The sequence below is a fragment of the Coffea arabica genome, chromosome 2e (assembly GCF_036785885.1).
Source record: "Coffea arabica cultivar ET-39 chromosome 2e, Coffea Arabica ET-39 HiFi, whole genome shotgun sequence".
NCBI classification, from domain to species: Eukaryota; Viridiplantae; Streptophyta; class Magnoliopsida; order Gentianales; family Rubiaceae; genus Coffea; species Coffea arabica.
Genome location: NC_092313.1, coordinates 4,028,557 through 4,047,809, shown reverse-complemented (window position 1 = coordinate 4,047,809; position 19,253 = coordinate 4,028,557).

Genomic DNA, 19,253 nt, shown 5'->3' with positions numbered 1-19,253 from the left:
CAATCACCGAGAGAGAAGCCTTGGATTTCCTTAAGAGACTTCAGAGAAGTGAGTACAATGTAGTTGAAAAGCTGAGCAAGTCGCCTGCCCAGATATCCATGTTAGATTTACTCTTTTCTTCAGATAGGCATAGAGACGCGCTGATCGAGGTGTTGACCAAAGCTCAAATCCCTAAGGACATTTCAGTTGATAATTTCTCACATGTGGTTGGGAACGTATTATTCACCAAACAAATCACTTTCTCTGACGAGGAATTGCCGGCGGAAGGCATTGGACATAACAAGGCCCTGTACATAGTTGTGAGGTGCAACGGAAAAATGCTGCCGAAGGTATTGATTGACAATGGATCCGCTCTTAATATCTGTCCCTGGAGCACCTTGGAAAAGCTAGGATTGCAAGACGTCAAGCTGAGGCCTTCAGGGACCATAGTCCGAGGTTTTGATGGAGCGCAAAGAGAGCCAATAGGAGAAATTGATTTAGTAGTTGAAATGGGGCCCGCCCAGTTTCAAATAACCTGCCAAGTCATGCACTTTCTTAGTGTTTACAATGTTCTACTTGGAAGGCCGTGGATTCATAAGTCTGGGGCTGTGCCTTCTTCATTACATCAGTTGCTGAAGTTTGTAGTAAATGACAAGCTGATAACTATATTTGCCGAAGAGGATTGCCTTGTAATCACCGATTCTGGGTCAAAAGAGGATGGAAGCCGCAATGTCACCATGACTCCTCATAGCACGGCTGACATCGTCTCTGTAAGTTGGATCACAAACGAGGAGCGAGCTTTACCAAAGGCCAGTGTCATGATGGCCAAAGAAATGATCCGTGGAGGCTATGAATTTGACAAAGGGCTGGGACGAGATTTGCAAGGAATTCTGAAGCCAGTGGAGATTGTGGAGAAAAAGGATTCATTTGGTTTGGGTTTCCGACCGACTGCCAAGGACATCAGAGAGATGAAGGAACGCAAGAAAGCGGAGAAAGAAGGAAGGCAAGGGGCTCTTGACATTCCACCACTGCATTATACTTTCCCACGACCAGCCGAGGTGATCATGTCGGAAATTAACCCAGTTGATGAAATTGAAGCTAGTTTGGCCCAATTGTTCGTTGGGGCAACATTTGAAGATAGTTTTCCAGACAAAGCTGAATTTCCTGACATCCCCGAAGGGTCAATTCCCAATTGGACAGCCGAGTTTCTGCCCGTTCGGAAGGAGTTTCGGTAAACTGAAAGGGGTTTATCATTCATGTGAATTCATGAAAATACTTTTGCATCTGTAAATAGCCAATGAAAACAATTTTACTTTTGACTAACATTTGCACATGTAAATATTGTTAAGTTTTCATTTCCATTTGCTTTCAATCAAAGGCTTTATAGAAAGTGCACAAGTTTTTCTTGTCATGTTGTGTTGTTTATTCGCTTGTTTATATTTATATTGCTTGTTCATTTGTTTGTTGTATACTTATCTGCTTATTATCCCACATTCGTTAATTCTTTCAGAAGGCCAAAAATAAAATTATTTGACCCTTTGGATATCACAATTCTGGAATTCAATAACGGCCATCTCTATATCACTCATGACTTGGAGGTCTGTGAATCCGAACTCCAAAGCGAGAGTGATAATGAGGAGGTATTCGATTCTTTTGCAAAGGACCTTGAACAATATGAGGAAAAACCAAAACCGAACCTGGAAGAAACAGAAAAGGTTAACATTGGCACTGAGGATGAAGTTAAGGAGGTGCAAATTAGTATTCATTTGAGTGAAAGACAGAAAAATGAGATGCTTGAATTCTTGACCATGTTCCAGGATGTATTTGCGTGGTCCTATGATGATATGACTGGCATTTCAACTGATGTGGTAGTGCATAGGTTACCCACAGACCCTTCTTTTCCACCCGTAAAGCAAAAACCCAGAAAATTCAAACCAGATATGAGTCTCAAAATAAAAGAGCAAATTGAAAAACAACTCAAAACCAACATTATCATTGTTTCCCATTACCCAATTTGGCTTTCGAATCCAGTCCCTGTTCCAAAAAAGAATGGAGAGGTGCGAGTTTGCGTTGATTATAGAGACCTTAATAAAGCCAGTCCTAAAGATGATTTCCCTCTACCAAACATTCACATTCTCTTAGACAATACTGCCGGACATGAGATTGAATCCTTTTGCGATTGTTTTGCTGGCTACCACCAAATTTTGATGGCAGAAGAGGATAGGGAGAAAACTGCTTTCATTACCCCTTGGGGTACCTTTTGCTACCGAGTCATGCCTTTCGGTTTAAAGAATGCAGGAGCAACGTATCAGAGGACCATGACAACCTTATTTCATGATATGATCCACCGGGAGATGGAGGTCTACGTGGATGACATCATAATCAAGTCTAAAAGGACGGAGGACCACTTGGATGATTTGAGGAAGCTATTTGAAAGGCTGCGAAAATACAATTTGAAGTTAAATCCTGCGAAATGCGCCTTTGGGGCACCAGCTGGTAAATTGTTGGGTTTCATCGTGAGCAAGAGAGGCATAGAGATAGATCCAGCAAAAATCAAGGCGATTCGAGATATGCCAGTGCCAAAGACTCAGAAAGACGTGAAAAGCTTCTTAGGAAAGATCAACTTTATTGGGAGGTTCATTGCCCAATTAACGGCCACATGTGAGTCGTTGTTCAAATTATTAAGAAAGAATGTGCCGTTGTACTGGAATGAGGAGTGTCAACAGGCTTTCGACAAGATTAAAGATTATTTGCTGCAGCCTCCGGTCCTGGTGCCACCCAAACCGGGCCGACCATTGATCATGTACTTGTCTGTACTCGATGGAGCAGTAGGGTGTGTTCTAGGTCAGCACGATGACTTTGGAAGGAAAGAACAAGCCATTTACTATCTAAGCAAGAAGTTCACGTAGTATGAGGCTAATTATTCATTCATTGAGAAAAGCTGTTGTGCATTGGCCTGGGCATCCCAAAAATTGAGACACTACCTGTTGAGCCATACCATTTATCTTATTTCCCGATCTGATCCTTTGAAGTATCTTTTGGAGAAACCGATGTTAACCGGACGCCTGGCCAAATGGCAGATAATTCTCTCAGAGTTTGATATTGTTTTCACTTCATAAAAGGCGGTCAAGGGGCAAGCTATAGCGGATCATTTGGCGGAAAATCCAAGGGATGATGATTATCAGCCACTTCATACGTATTTCCCTGATGAGAAAGTTTTATTCGTAGGCGCTACAGATGATATAAGTGAACAAAGCCCTGAATGGAGGCTTTTCTTCGATGGAGCTTCGAATTCCCTCGGAGCTGGAATTGGAGCCGTTCTGGTTTCACCCGAAGGGAAGCACTATCCTGCCGCTGCCAAATTGCAATTTGCTTGCACAAACAACATGACTGAGTATGAAGCTTGCATTTTTTGTCTCAAAATGGCTTTAGAAATGGAAATCAAAGAGTTGATAGCTTTTAGTGACTCAGATTTGCTCGTGCACCAAACCTTGAAGCAGTGGATAACCAAAGATTCAAAAATTCTGCCCTACCATTGTAGTCTGCTCACTCTGGCCAAACAATTTCAAAACTTGGAGTTCAGACATCTCCCGCGAGCCCGAAACGCATTTGCTGACGCTTTGGCCACCTTGGCTTCTATGATCCAGTATCCAGATGAGTTGAAGATCGAACCGATCCAGATTCAATTTCAAGACAAGCCTGCCCACTGTTGGGTTGTAGACAAGTCCTCGGACAATATTCCTTGGTATAATGATATTAAGGAATTTCTTAAAACTGGGTCTTACCCTCTGCATGCTAGTACCAAGGACAAGAGCTTTCTGCGTAGAATGGTTTCAAAATTCTTCTTGAGTGGAGAAGTTTTGTATAAAAGAACCTCAGATTTGAACCTTTTAAGGTGCATCGATGAAGATGAAGCTCAGTATATGATGAAAGAAGTGCATAGTGGCGTCTGTGGACCTCACATGAATGGCCATTTGCTAGCGAAGAAAATCATGAGAACCGAATATTTCTGGCTTACTATGGAGCATGATTGTATAGACTTTGTCCGGAGATGTATAAAATGTCAAATGCACGGTGATGTAATACACACTCCACCCACTGAGTTGCATAGTATGATCGCCCCGTGGCCCTGTTCAATGTGGGGTATGGACGTGATTGGTACAATCGATCCACCCGCTTCAAATGGACATCGATTTATATTGGTGGCAATTGAGTACTTTACCAAATGGATTGAAGCGGAGTCGTTTAAACATGTGACGAAGAAGGTAGTTGCCAATTTCTTGAGAGATCACATCATCTGTCGCTTTGGAGTGCCCGAAACGCTTATTACAGACAATGCCAAGAATCTGAACAATGACATGGTGGATGGATTATGCGAGCAGTTCAAGATCAGACACCGTAACTCCGCCATTTATAGGCCCCAGATGAATGGAGCTGTAGAAGCCGCAAATAAGAATCTGAAGAAAATTATCCGCAAAATGACAGAAAAGCATCGCGATTGGCATGAAAAGTTGCCTTATGCATTGATGGCATACCGGACTTCTATTCGGACATCGACTGGGGCAACGCCATATTCACTTATGTATGGGATGGAAGCTGTATTACCAGCTGAGGTTGAAATTCCGTCGCTACGAATCCTTATGGAAGTTAAATTGGAGGAGGCCGATTGGATCAAGCAGCGCCATGAGCAATTGACTTTGATAGATGAGAAGCGATTCAATGCTATCTGTCATGTGCAATGCTATCAAAAACGTGTGGCCCGAGCTTACAACAAAAAAGTCCATCGGCGGGCATTTGAAGAAGGTGATAAGGTACTGAAGCGAATTTTGTCAATGCAAGATGAAGCTAAAGGCAAGTTCGCTCCAAATTGGCAAGGGCCGTTCATTATCCAAAAGGTATTACCTGGCGGAGCTCTTATTTTGGCGGAAATGGATGGACGGGTTTTCCCTCAACCCATCAACTCAGATATGTGCAAAAAGTTTTTCATTTGATCATGCAAATTTTCTTTAGAAATTCATGCAAATGGCGAAATGCAAGTCAGGCCATCTTCTTTTACACTAAAAAAACATTTTATCTCTACTTGTCCCCTTTGAGCCATCAGAATTGACAAATTTCGTTTGATAACCCTTGAGAATTGCAAACCCCACACTGGGGCAAATTTGTTTCGAAAAAAAAAAAAAACCCTACACTGGGGCAAATTTAGTTTTCAAAGAAAAATGCAAAAAGTGAGGAAAATACAATGAAAAATGCAAAGAGAGAAAATTTGATCAAACTGGGGCAAATTTTCCTCAGTTTCGGAGTTGTTCTCAAAAGGGTGCAATCTCAAGTTATTTCACCCCCCGTATCAAATCTGCTTTCAAGCCTCAACCTTTCTTGAAAAACATCCCACCGGACCTCATTACAAAAGCCCAAAGTCCTGATTTTCGTCACTTGCTGCATTTCTATTAGGAAATTTGTTAATCAACTGGCAGGTGATGTCTATAATGCTTTCGCCTAATCTCACAAGGGAAATGCATTCTACTGATGCCAGAAATCTTCAATTCATATTTCTGAGTCGATAATGGTCGAGATATTTCATGGTTCTCTAGGTGAAAACCCGAAAGGGCGCCTCGAAAAAAAAAAAAAAGAAAAAAAAACACCAAAAAGGGTGGGGGCAACCTTGGTGAAAACCCGAAAGGGCGCCAAGATAGGTTTTCTCAACAGACAAGCTCAAGAAGGAACAGCCGGTGACCTGGTTCATTTGGGGTTTTCCTCATATTTGTGATACTTCTGCCAATATCGGATTCCGAAGAGAAAATATCCAAAGTTTTGAATATGATATTCGTTGGTTAAATTTGTATTTGTTCTTTACAAATATTCTTTTGCAAAATGTATCTTTATAAACCTCTTGGTTATTCTCAAATTATTTGTGTATGAATGCTTATGATTGTCTACATTCTTTTGCATGCTCATCTTTGCCTAACATAGGAAATCATCTTGCATATACATTGATTTTTATATGACTAATTTTCATGCATCATTCTTTCACCATTAAATTCAAATGAATGATAAACCCTGAGGTTTGTGCAAAGATAGGGGATTCAATCATCAGTTACAGGGAGTAACATACAACAAAGCTACCACCTGGATTGGGTGACGTGGTAAATCTGCATTTTATCAGTCTCAGAAATTGAAAGGTTTAAGGCAGACGCCGCCGAGCCGAAATAAAAGCATCATAAGACTCATGTTTACACGACTCTCAAGGCAAACCGGATCAAATAATGGTGGCAAGCCCATTATTTCTTCTTTTCTTGCAGGAATGTTGCATTTACAAACAAAAGCAGCCACTCTCTTTTTGGCACCTAAACCGATGTCAGACAAAGCTTCCCAGTAAACAAGGATCGATGTTATTTGCAAGACTCGATCATAAGAAACAGCATCAGCTATCGTTTCAGTCACAGAAATCCAAATTTCCCTCTTGGTACAAAAGTTGAACTATTCTCAGGTAAAAAAAAAAAAAAAAAAAAAAACTTAATTCATTGTTTAAACTTCCCCAGTGAAATTCCGTTTTAAATTCCTGTTCGGGTCAGTCCCGTTTTAAATTCCTGTTCGGGCCAGTCCCGTTTTAAATCCTTATTCGGGTCAGTCCCGTTTTAAATTCCTGTTCGGGTCAGTCCCGTTTTAAATTCCTGTTCGGGCCAGTCCCGTTTTAAATTTCTGTTCGGGCCAGTCCTGTTTTAAATTCCTGTTCGGGCCAGTCCCGTTTTAAATTCCGTTTTAAATTCCTGTTCGGGCCAGTCCCGTTTTAAATCCTTATTCGGGTCAGTCCCGTTTTAAATTCCTGTTCGGGTCAGTCCCGTTTTAAATCCTTATTCGGGTCAGTCCCGTTTTAAATTCCTGTTCGGGCCAGTCCCGTTTTAAATTCCGTTTTAAATTCCTGTTCGGGTCAGTCCCGTTTTAAATTCCTTGTTCGGGTCAGTCCCGTTTTTAAAATTCCTGTCCGTTCAAATCATTTTGCAGCCGAATAACACAGGTAAGTATCTGGTGTCTACTTCTTTGTCCCAAGTTTTTTCAAAACTCAAACAAAGAGGGGCAAACTGTAGACACCAAATTTTTAAATAATTTGTATGTTGCATCTAATTCATGATTTTGTTTTAGATTGTCTGCATTTTAGTTGTTACCTTTTTATTTGTCTTTTATTTGCTAATTATTTGTCATTTTAATTTTGTTCACGTTTTAGTTTTAGTTTTAGTTTTAAGTTTTAATGTAAAATTTGTAAAAAAAAAAAAAGAGAAAAGAGGAAATTGATGAAAAATGGAAAATTGTGCTTTGTTGTTTTTGTTGTTCGTTATCTATTTTTATTATCAGTTTTATTTAATTAATTTCAAAAAAAAAAAAAAAAAAAACATCTCCATTTCTGCCGGAGTGCCGACCAGCTCCACTCACAACACCTCAATATATACATTTCACCTCCCTCATCCGAGCTGAGCTTTCCATTTCAGCAACCCCAACACTCCACAACATCATTCCGTTTCACTTCACTTTCTGCCTTGGTATCATCGACGAGAGAAATCAGAGAGAGAGCCGTGCGAGCTTCGGTACTTGAACTGTCCGAGGGAGGGTGAGAGCAGGAGACAATTGCGTGAGCTTCATCACTTTCTCCATCATCCGAGAGCTGCCATTTTATTCTTCACCTCAACCAGCCGTGCTCAATTCAACCACAATCACTACAACTGCAACCACTGAACTCAGACCAACCAACCCTGCGTGCGTGAGCAGAGCCGAGAGGAGGAAAATTTTGCAGCTGTTTGTCGTGTGAGCTAAGTCTTAAGCTGAGGTAAATTTCTGGACTTAAACTAGTTGAATATGGGTTGATAAAGCTGATCAGAGGCATGCATGAGAGGGTTGTGTGGTTAGATGATGAACTAAGTTACAAGAAAATCTGATTTTGAAGGAATTGGGTCTGTCCGAGAGCTTGAGCTGGAAATTTCAGCCTTAAATTGCTAACTTGTGATGATCTGAGCTCAGTTGTATGTTTAGCTAATTAGCAGCTGGATGATTGAGCTTTGCATGAAGTTAATCAACATGTTTAAGCAAGAAAATTGAGGGAATATAAAATCTGTTTACATGTATGACAACCGAGAGAGAAATTGGATGAATTCATAGTAAGATGGTGATTTTTGATGGCATTCGAACTTAGTTATGGACCCAATTTGCTAAATAGCCTTTTATTTGGTGTTGCATGTGAACCTTATGGCCAAGATTTCGATTGCATGGCTGGAAATTTCTACTAGAAGTTGCTGGACTGCTTAATCAATTTTCCAGTTTGCCGATGGAATTGTTTTGGGAGTTGTATGGATATTTTAGTATGAATTTACTGGAAAATGCTTGATCCTCACTTGGTTGTGTGTTTAGCTAACTAAATACTGGATGATTAAGCCCTGCATGAGATTAATTGGCTGTGTGTAAACCAGAAATTTGAGTGAAACAAAAATCTGCTGCATGCATGTCATCTGCGAATAGTTGAATTAATTCTGGAATTTTGGGATCAATGTTGCTGGTGTCTGACCCCGTTTTGGACTAGAATTGATAATAACTTCATTTAGTAGCTATGCATGTTACCTTTGAGTACATAACTCAGTGATTTGGCCGAGGAAAACCCGGATAAATGATTGACCAAAGCTGCTGGAATTTTTCCAGTGTAGCCGAGTGAAGAAGAAAAGAATTTTCCAGATTGCTTTTGCGAATTCTGGGTTCTTATTCATGTTTGGATGTCGAATTCCTGCGTTTTGATTGCTAGAATAGAGTTTGATGCTTGCTTGGAGCTTGGTTCCCTCTGTTTGACATGAAACCCAGAAATTTGCAGCTTAAGAAACCAGCGAAAGAAAAGGAGGTTTCTGCTAAGAATGTATGAACTGCCGAACCTTTTGCCTAGAATTCTCCAGCCTTTGCATGATTTTTCTTCTATGTTTTGGTTGGTTTGAATGATAAAATGGTTGTTATGAGGCTTGGATTGGTTTTGAGTGTTTGTGTCTAAACATACTTGAGCTGGAATTGAATCTTGCTAGCCAAAAGTTTCTTGGAGCTGCAAAAGTTGTCGAATGAAAAGTGCAGCAGAAAACAAGAAAATTCTGAATTTTCTTTGTATGTAGCATTGCCGGAACTTGTAGGATTGCATTTTAGTTATGGGCCTTGTTGCTTAGTTTCACGACATTATTTTGATCAAAAATTGTGTTTTCAGAGCAAGCTGCGTTTGAAATTTGTTTTGGCTGCTGAAATCTTAAGGGCAAAGTGTTGAAGAAATCTGTTTTTCTTTGTGGATAGCATGAAGTTGCATTAGCTTTCATGTCTTTGATTCATGTAACAGGCCACAAGAACCTGGTTTTTATTCATCCAATTTGCTAGTTAAATCTTGTGCAAAATGATTGATGAAGTTGCATGTTTTGATCCAAAGCATCAAGGAAAATGGCGGCAAAGCTGCAACTGGAAAATTGCGGCACTTTATTCCTTTCTTTGGTTGATATTTCTTGTATCTCTGGTAGCCACCGATCCAGATTTTCTGTTTTGGTCTTGTAATGAAACTGTCACTCGAATTGGTTGATGATTAGGAGTGATGTTTTGTGGTTGTTGATGTTTGTTTGGTGATGCATTTGGTTAATAATGAAATACAGCATATCATATAGGAAAGGAAACCAGAATTGCAGAAGGCCTTCTACGTGGTTGCATGGTTTTTGCATGAAGCTAACTTCAAAAATTGCACTTTGACCCCCTAAGTTCCCCTTTGTTGCACTGTGACCCAATTATGCTTTAATTTCTTGCAATTGAGTCCTAAAGTATTTGCAATCTGAACCATGACTTGACCTTTTCATCACTCTTGAACCTTTAAAGTTCTTAAATGTTCTAATTGGGCTCACATGACTGATTAACGTTTGCAATTGGATCCCTTTTATGTGATTTTACCTTGATATTTTTTTTTTACATAAATTGTGAACAATCTTAATAGATTTCTAGGATAAAATCATGAAAGCTTAATAACTTGGAGGCATTTATGGTCTTGGTTTCGTTTGATTTAAGTTTTTGCTTAGATAATATTGTTTTTTAACTTTGATAAATAATTTGCCATTTCTTTTTTTCATGATTTTTGCATTTTGACTGTGAGGAATTCCACCTTAGACCATCCATTTTAGCACTCCACTTCAGATTCTTGGGACTTTTTTTTATTTGAGATCGAGTTTTGCTTGCACGTGCATGATCTATTCCATACTTGATTTTCGTTTCGTGATTAATTTTCATTTTTGTGTTTAATGGTTGTTTCATGTGATCATTTGATAATTTAAGTGGTACCTTGACCCGTTTATTATTTTGGAGGGTAAATTAGTAATTTCACTTCATTAGGGCGTCAATTCAAGGGAGGTACACTCTATCCCTCATTTGCACTTCATTTGACCCTACGTGCTCCTACGTGTTATGTGAATATGCATGTCTATTTCGCTTTTCCTTCTTTTTCCTTAATTCCTTGCATTTATTTCGTTTACTTTTACTTTTATTCAAGTATTCTTTTAATGGGGTATGTGTACACCTCTTGGCTTGTAATAGTTAGGGATTTAATCATTTTATTCCTTTTCCCCCTTTTAGATTGTAGTAGGGTTTCCCTAATGTAATAGATAAGTCTTGGAGGAGCATTCAATGAAGATCTATCGAAGACATGTGCCTAGCTAGCAAATGTAATAGTTAGGGCTTTAATTGTCTCATTTGTCTTGCATGCTTACGTGCTACGTGTTAATTTACTTTATTAGGGCCTTGCATCTAGTCGAGCATGCTAAGTGTTATGTGCTATGTGTTTACGAGTGTTTGGCATGTCTACTCGCTTTCCATGGCCATGAACGAATGTGATGGATGAATGTACGTTTCCACTAGTCCAACGCTAGTCGGAATTCATAGAATGGGCTAGTCCAACGCTAGACCCTTAGGGATTTCCCCTCGTTTGTACATGTTTGCATGTTCATTACATGTCATGCATTTTTCTTAGTTTTATCATTTTGCATGCCCCTCTAATCCCTTCCCTCTCAATTTAGGTTTTTGCATTTCATGCTAGTTTATAGGGGTTCATTTGCTTGAGAGTCCCCTTAAATATGGGATATAGACGAGTGTGGCTTTTTATAAGCCTTAGCAAGCTTGTATTCCCTCTATAAAAGGGCAAATTGAGTCATGATTTAGGTCTCTCCGTACCCAATGTGCATGAATTCCCTAGGCTCATGCATTTTTAAATCCACTCTACCATTTTATACCCTCATCACACTTTCATTTTTCCTCCCATTTTGCACACGAGCACCTTTGTGTTTCTTCACTTGCACACGAACACTTTTATCATCACTTGCACACATGCACTTCATATTATCATTTCACATACCGTACCTTGCCCACTCACGTGCACATTTTCCTTTACATTTTTATTGTTTATTATTACTTTTTCAAACTCATGTCCTCACATTGCATACATGCATTCCATTCATTTGCATCCCACTCGCATTATTCGTGACTTCTTCAAAGGATCGTTATTGGGCTTCACAATTAATGTGATTGGTACCACTCAACCTTTGAAGAGAAATTTCCCCCAATACCCCTAGGTCTAGGGTTTGCATTCATGTAGTGCATCTAAATGTAATAAATTCTTTGGTTAAAACAGAAAAATCTTTGATTAAATCATGCAACTAGCCTTGGTTAGGTCAAAGGGGTGCCTTGGATTTTATCCTTGCCTTCCCCTTTGTCAAATGTGACTCCCGAACCTTTTTCTTTGGTTTACGTAGACTAGGAGTCGTTTAAAAAGGGTTTCTCACTACTTTTTCCTATTTTTTTAAAAATACATTTTTTAGGTGACTTGGTACACCTTAACTCATTACCAAGTGGCGACTCCGTATTTAGTTTTAATAACCCTTTTTAAACTATAATTTTGGGTCAAATCGTCGCATTCTCAAACCCCCATTTAGACCCATTTTTCTTTTAAATCACAATTCATTTTCCAATCACAAATTGCCTCGAAAAATACATTTTTTAAATCATTTATTCATTTTATCAAAAAATGGGGCGCGACAGTTGGCGACTCCACTGGGGACATTCGAGAGTCCGAGCAAATTTGATTTAATCAACCTTTTTCTTCTTTTAATCTTTTCATATATCACATTTGGGTGTTTAGGATTGCATTTTTTCTTTTATTAGGATTTTTGCATTTCACGCGTATCCAACTACTCCCTCGCTCGTGAATGTATGATTGGTTGATTGGATGTATGTTTATTTACTTATCTCGCGCTTTGCATTGCATTTGGGTGGGGGGACATACCCTAGAGCCTCGCGTTGGTTCTTGATCCCTCCCCTCCAAACGAGCACTAGCATACGTGCATACGCTTTATTTACTTATCCCTCCTTTATTTTTCTTTTAGTGGCTTGTCACGCCACTCCACCCTATTAGGATTTTAGGCGACCCACTTGGACGTGTGATCGTGACACGACGTGTGCGTAGCACGATCCGAGGGGTCACTCAATCTTCCACTTTAGATTTTGGGTTGATAGCCTTTAGCTTCTAGTCGAAGGTTGAGGATTTTGTATAGATTCACTCAGACATGTAGCCGTGACACGACGTGTGCGTAGCAATGTCTGGGGAATCGCTCGAGCCACCGACAAGGAACCTTGGGATTGATGACCCTTGGTTTCCAAGTCTGAAGGCTCGGGGACCTAAAACCTATTGAGTCTAGCTGCATTAGTGAGCCAATACCTCATGCATCCATGATAGTTTACCTAAGGTAGAGTCTGCCTTACCCTGTTAGGGACACGATTCACGAGGGGAGGGATCCAACCCCTCTTTCCCTTTTATTGCTTTATTTCTTTGTATTGATTTCGTTGCTACAATGTGTTATGTGTATTTATCTGGCTGAACTAACTTTTCTTGGTTTTTGTCTCCATTGCATTCATTAGCCCTAGGAAATAAGAGTCCTGGCATGGCACTCTCTAGAAATCTACCCCGTTTGATGTGACACGTTTAAATTTAATGTTTCGCATGCGTAATATGAACACATTTCATTTTAGTCTCACCCCGGCATACAAAAGGGGGTCCTTTAGGTCATCTTTCTTTTCAATTGCATATTTTACCGCTTTAATAAACTGGCATCACGCATAAACCATAGAAAGGGAATGCCATTTAGGGAATCCTACATTAGGGATAAGCCAACCCTGTGTTCCCGTGGGTATCTAACCCTATCTTGGGAATTGCACGTTTAAATTCATGATTAACCAGAGAAATGGGACCCGTAGGTAAGGTATTTGACACCGGGTTTTGTTTCTAGATGGAAAGTCCTCGCCGAGTCCAACAGATGTTAGTAGTACCGCCGGAGGTACAAAGATGGCCCACATTGCTTTCACCCAGTGAGATTAACCAAGTAGCCATTCGATTAGGGCACATCGGGGATTTCGGGAACATTAAGTCCGACGGTTACTTGGTGGAAGCTTTGGTGCATCTATGGGACCCCGCTTGTTCTGTTTTTGGACTAGGAAAGAGGGAAATGATCATAACAATTGAGGAGATCGCTGGATTTCTCAATTTGCCGATTCAAGGAACTGCCGTGATATTTCCATTAGTGTCTGACAAGGCCGAATTCTGTCGCTTCACCGGTTTAAAAGAGTCAGCAATACGAGGGTCGGATCAAAATATAGAGGCAAAGTTCTTATTTGACCGATTCGCGTTAAGGGATGGGTTTGAGATGCACATAGGAGATTTCTCGTTCACCTCCAAGGAAATTTGGGAACGAAAGAGAGTATGGGTGTACAGTTTGGTTATGGCTGGAACTTATTTTTTCCCTAGAAAAGACAAAAAGATAGCCTTTAATCTCACTAAAACCTTGTACGACCTGTTCCTAGGAGTGAAAGACAAACAGTATTCTATTGTACCGACCGTTTTGGCAGATATCTTCATAGCCTGCACTACTTGTCAGAGAGGGAGAAAGTTCTTTTGTGGTTCAAACTGGATTTTACATGTATGGGGTATGGAGCACTTCATGAGACGACCGTCTATCCCCGAGAGTCTACCCATGACTGCGTACGACTGGATAGCCACACATTATAAGAGGGTCAAGAGAGAGGATCTGCCATGTGATGCATCCGAGTTTGTGGATTTCTTGAAGAATATGACTGATCAAAGTATTAGATGGGTATTGGATTGGACCAATTGTATGAAACCCGTTCTTCGCACCCAAACATCCGAGTTTGTTCTCTTACTGGGCACCCAAGGAGTCACCGCATACGTACCAAAGAGGTTTCTTAGACAGTTAGGACGTACCCAAGAAGTGCCGCCTGCATTTGATGTGAGTGAGTTTACCATCATTTTCAATGGAGAAACGTGCCCAAGCCAACTCCTTATGAAAGATCGGGTTATTGAGGCCTGGGTGACGCTATCTGATGACGAGAGCTTTAGATACATCCCGGAGCTTAAGCAGGGGGGATTGACCACTCCGCAATACGAAGACTGGGTAAGAGGATCCGCTGCGCAAGAAATTCAAGATGAGCCATCTGAGGAGGTGAAAAGGTTGAAAGCCATTGTCGAAGCAAAGGATAGGGAAATTCTGCAGTTAAGTAAGTCTGCCGAAGCATACAAAGGGATGGCGGAGCAAAACAAGCAATTGTATGAAAATGAACGAGAAAAGCGTCAGGAGCTGAAAAGGAAGTGCGGAGAATTATATGATCAAGCTGAACGCGTTAGAATTCCATATGCTAGAGAAACAAAGGACTCTGTATTAGATAGGCTTAGAAGTTTTGGCAATCTTGTACGGAGTCGTCTTCGTGACATGATGTAAATATTGGCAAGTTTATCAATGAAAGCGATTTTCCTTTTGAACTCATTTGGTATTATTGTCAAAAACAGGTTTGTGGTACGGGTCCCATTTCGAAGGTGTTGCATCATGCTAGGCCTACCCTTGGCACAAAAGGGCCCCCCGATAGGACATGCATCCGAATTTTTGGAATATCTACTAACTCTTGTCTTTTTCTTTCTCTTTGTTTTATTTTTGTTAAAAAAGCTAAGCCAGGGGTAAATCTAAAAGCGAGCCATTTCATGTTTTCAGGTAATATTTAAACATAGCTTCTCGTCGAAGCCCCATTATCACGCGATCCCGAAGTAAAGCCCAAAGGAATCGTGTAGACATGAGTACTCAACCGGAATCGTCTGACAAGACCGCTGCAACTATCCAGCCGGAAGTCACAAGTCCCGGGGTTCAGTTGACTGAATTGTTTACAAAATTTGGGGAAATGGCATCTGAAATGGCCGCTCAAAAGAAGTTGATCGACGAGCTCGTTAGTAGCGGAGTGCAACCTGAACCTGTGCCTGCCACACAACCACAATCCGAACCATTTGTTATTCCGCCAATTCAAACCACGTTACCATTTGTTATTCCTCCAATTCAAACCACGTTTGAGGGAATTGTCAACCCGCAATATGCTTATACTCAAAATCCTCCGTTCTATCCTCTCTATGGACAGGGATTTCATCCTCAGGGTGGTCAAGGTGGTCCAAGCATGCCTCCAGATCCACACATTTTTTATCAGACTACTGCAGAGCCTTTTGTGCCGGAGAACATTGTTCAAACCAAGCCGGAAGTGGGGGAGTCATCTGTCCCAATTGATCTAAAGTTACTTAAGCGGTTGGACCGTTTCGATGAGTTCATCCGGAAAAGCCAAGGTTTAAGCAAGCAAGGGGTGCTAGACTACGATGATTTGTGCCTGTTTCCAAATGTACAGCTGCCAGTGGGATTCAAGACCCCGAAGTTCAACAAATATGATTGTACGGGCAACCTGAAGACACACTTGCGTTTGTTTGCCAACAAGTTGGGTAGACCAGTGGATGACGAGAACTTGCCGTTAAGGTTATTCCCGGAAAGTCTAGAAGGCGACGCCCTTGATTGGTATTCGAATTTAAAGCCGGAGGAGGTGAAGACCTGGGTTGATCTGTCCAATGCTTTCATCAGGCAGTACGAGTATAACTGCGAGTTGGCTCCGACACGAACTACGTTGGAAGGGACGAAAAGAAAACCCTCCGAGGATCACAAGACTTATGCCAAGAGGTGGAGAAAAGTAGCTGCAAAAGTCGAGCCACCAATGACCGAGGACGAAATCATACGTACTTTCATAAAAGCACATGATCCGCCGTACTTTGAAGAGATTTTCCGTATGACCGGATGTTCGTTTGCTGCAATTGTAAATAAACTTGAGGAGTTTGATGACTTCGTAAGAGCTGGGAAGATTGTTAATGTCTCTGCTCTCAAATCCCAGTTGGATGCTTTACAAGGGCAAGGAAGCAATGTGAAAAAACCACAGTTCAAAAAGAAGGAGGGGGATGCAGCCTTTATCTGGAACCAAAACCCTTCACCCCGACCCCGATACCAACACAATCCAACCTACCAACCACATTACCCTTACTACTCAGACCCGCACCATGTATATACTACCAATATCCACCACCCTCGACCTCGCCCGAGCTATCTTAACTCACCTGTAGCCCCTTTTCAAATCACTCAACCAAGTCCACCCCAAAATCGACCTCGCCCTCCATATAACCCAAGATTTCCTCCCCCAAATAGACCTGTTTACAACCATACTCAACCTCCTGAACCTTACAACCGACCCCCTAGCCGTACATTTACCAATTTAGGCAGGCCTTTAGACCAACTGTATGACCAGTTAAAGGCCGCCGGGAAAATTGGTATGGTACCCCCTCCTACCTATCCATATGGTATGCCCGCTTGGTATAACCCGCAAGCTGTCTGTGCTTATCACTCGGGGGCACCCGGACATTCCACTTTGGACTGCAAGGCTCTTAAGCATAAAGTTCAAGATATGATTGAATCTGGAGAAATTGTAATTAGAAAGAGGGAGGCACAAGGGCCGAATGTAAATAGGAACCCCTTGCCGGAACACGTTAATACCATTGGGGTCATTCTGGATGACACGGAGTACGTGGAACAAGTCAAAGAGATGGCTAGGGAAGCTGAGGTGTTTGGGATCACAGACCAGCCATTTGTCATAGAGTTGCCATCCGAAGAAGATAAAAAGCCTTTTATCTTGGATCTCACACCAACTGAGAGTGAGGCTTTAGAGCCAGTATTCATCGAATTCCCGAAGCAAGAACCTGTTTTAAGTCTGCAGCAAGTGCCATGGAATTACGATGAACCTGTCATACAGATTGGGGAGAAGTCAATTGCAAAGAAGGAAGTGTCAGTGGTTACCAGATCGGGGAAGACTGCCAGTCCGTTTGAAACTGCCATTCCGATTCCAGCAAATAACTCCGAGCCGCCCGTTAAACCAACAATCACCGAGAGAGAAGCCTTGGATTTCCTTAAGAGACTTCAGAGAAGTGAGTACAATGTAGTTGAAAAGCTGAGCAAGTCGCCTGCCCAGATATCCATGTTAGATTTACTCTTTTCTTCAGATAGGCATAGAGACGCGCTGATCGAGGTGTTGACCAAAGCTCAAATCCCTAAGGACATTTCAGTTGATAATTTCTCACATGTGGTTGGGAACGTATTATTCACCAAACAAATCACTTTCTCTGACGAGGAATTGCCGGCGGAAGGCATTGGACATAACAAGGCCCTGTACATAGTTGTGAGGTGCAACGGAAAAATGCTGCCGAAGGTATTGATTGACAATGGATCCGCTCTTAATATCTGTCCCTGGAGCACCTTGGAAAAGCTAGGATTGCAAGACGTCAAGCTGAGGCCTTCAGGGACCATAGTCCGAGGTTTTGATGGAGCGCAAAGAGAGCCAATAGGAGAAATTGATTTAGTAGTTGAAATGGGGCCCGCCCAGTTTCAAATAACCTGCCAAGTCATGCACTTTCTTAGTGTTTACAATGTTCTACTTGGAAGGCCGTGGATTCATAAGTCTGGGGCTGTGCCTTCTTCATTACATCAGTTGCTGAAGTTTGTAGTAAATGACAAGCTGATAACTATATTTGCCGAAGAGGATTGCCTTGTAATCACCGATTCTGGGTCAAAAGAGGATGGAAGCCGCAATGTCACCATGACTCCTCATAGCACGGCTGACATCGTCTCTGTAAGTTGGATCACAAACGAGGAGCGAGCTTTACCAAAGGCCAGTGTCATGATGGCCAAAGAAATGATCCGTGGAGGCTATGAATTTGACAAAGGGCTGGGACGAGATTTGCAAGGAATTCTGAAGCCAGTGGAGATTGTGGAGAAAAAGGATTCATTTGGTTTGGGTTTCCGACCGACTGCCAAGGACATCAGAGAGATGAAGGAACGCAAGAAAGCGGAGAAAGAAGGAAGGCAAGGGGCTCTTGACATTCCACCACTGCATTATACTTTCCCACGACCAGCCGAGGTGATCATGTCGGAAATTAACCCAGTTGATGAAATTGAAGCTAGTTTGGCCCAATTGTTCGTTGGGGCAACATTTGAAGATAGTTTTCCAGACAAAGCTGAATTTCCTGACATCCCCGAAGGGTCAATTCCCAATTGGACAGCCGAGTTTCTGCCCGTTCGGAAGGAGTTTCGGTAAACTGAAAGGGGTTTATCATTCATGTGAATTCATGAAAATACTTTTGCATCTGTAAATAGCCAATGAAAACAATTTTACTTTTGACTAACATTTGCACATGTAAATATTGTTAAGTTTTCATTTCCATTTGCTTTCAATCAAAGGCTTTATAGAAAGTGCACAAGTTTTTCTTGTCATGTTGTGTTGTTTATTCGCTTGTTTATATTTATATTGCTTGTTCATTTGTTTGTTGTATACTTATCTGCTTATTATCCCACATTCGTTAATTCTTTCAGAAGGCCAAAAATAAAATTATTTGACCCTTTGGATATCACAATTCTGGAATTCAATAACGGCCATCTCTATATCACTCATGACTTGGAGGTCTGTGAATCCGAACTCCAAAGCGAGAGTGATAATGAGGAGGTATTCGATTCTTTTGCAAAGGACCTTGAACAATATGAGGAAAAACCAAAACCGAACCTGGAAGAAACAGAAAAGGTTAACATTGGCACTGAGGATGAAGTTAAGGAGGTGCAAATTAGTATTCATTTGAGTGAAAGACAGAAAAATGAGATGCTTGAATTCTTGACCATGTTCCAGGATGTATTTGCGTGGTCCTATGATGATATGACTGGCATTTCAACTGATGTGGTAGTGCATAGGTTACCCACAGACCCTTCTTTTCCACCCGTAAAGCAAAAACCCAGAAAATTCAAACCAGATATGAGTCTCAAAATAAAAGAGCAAATTGAAAA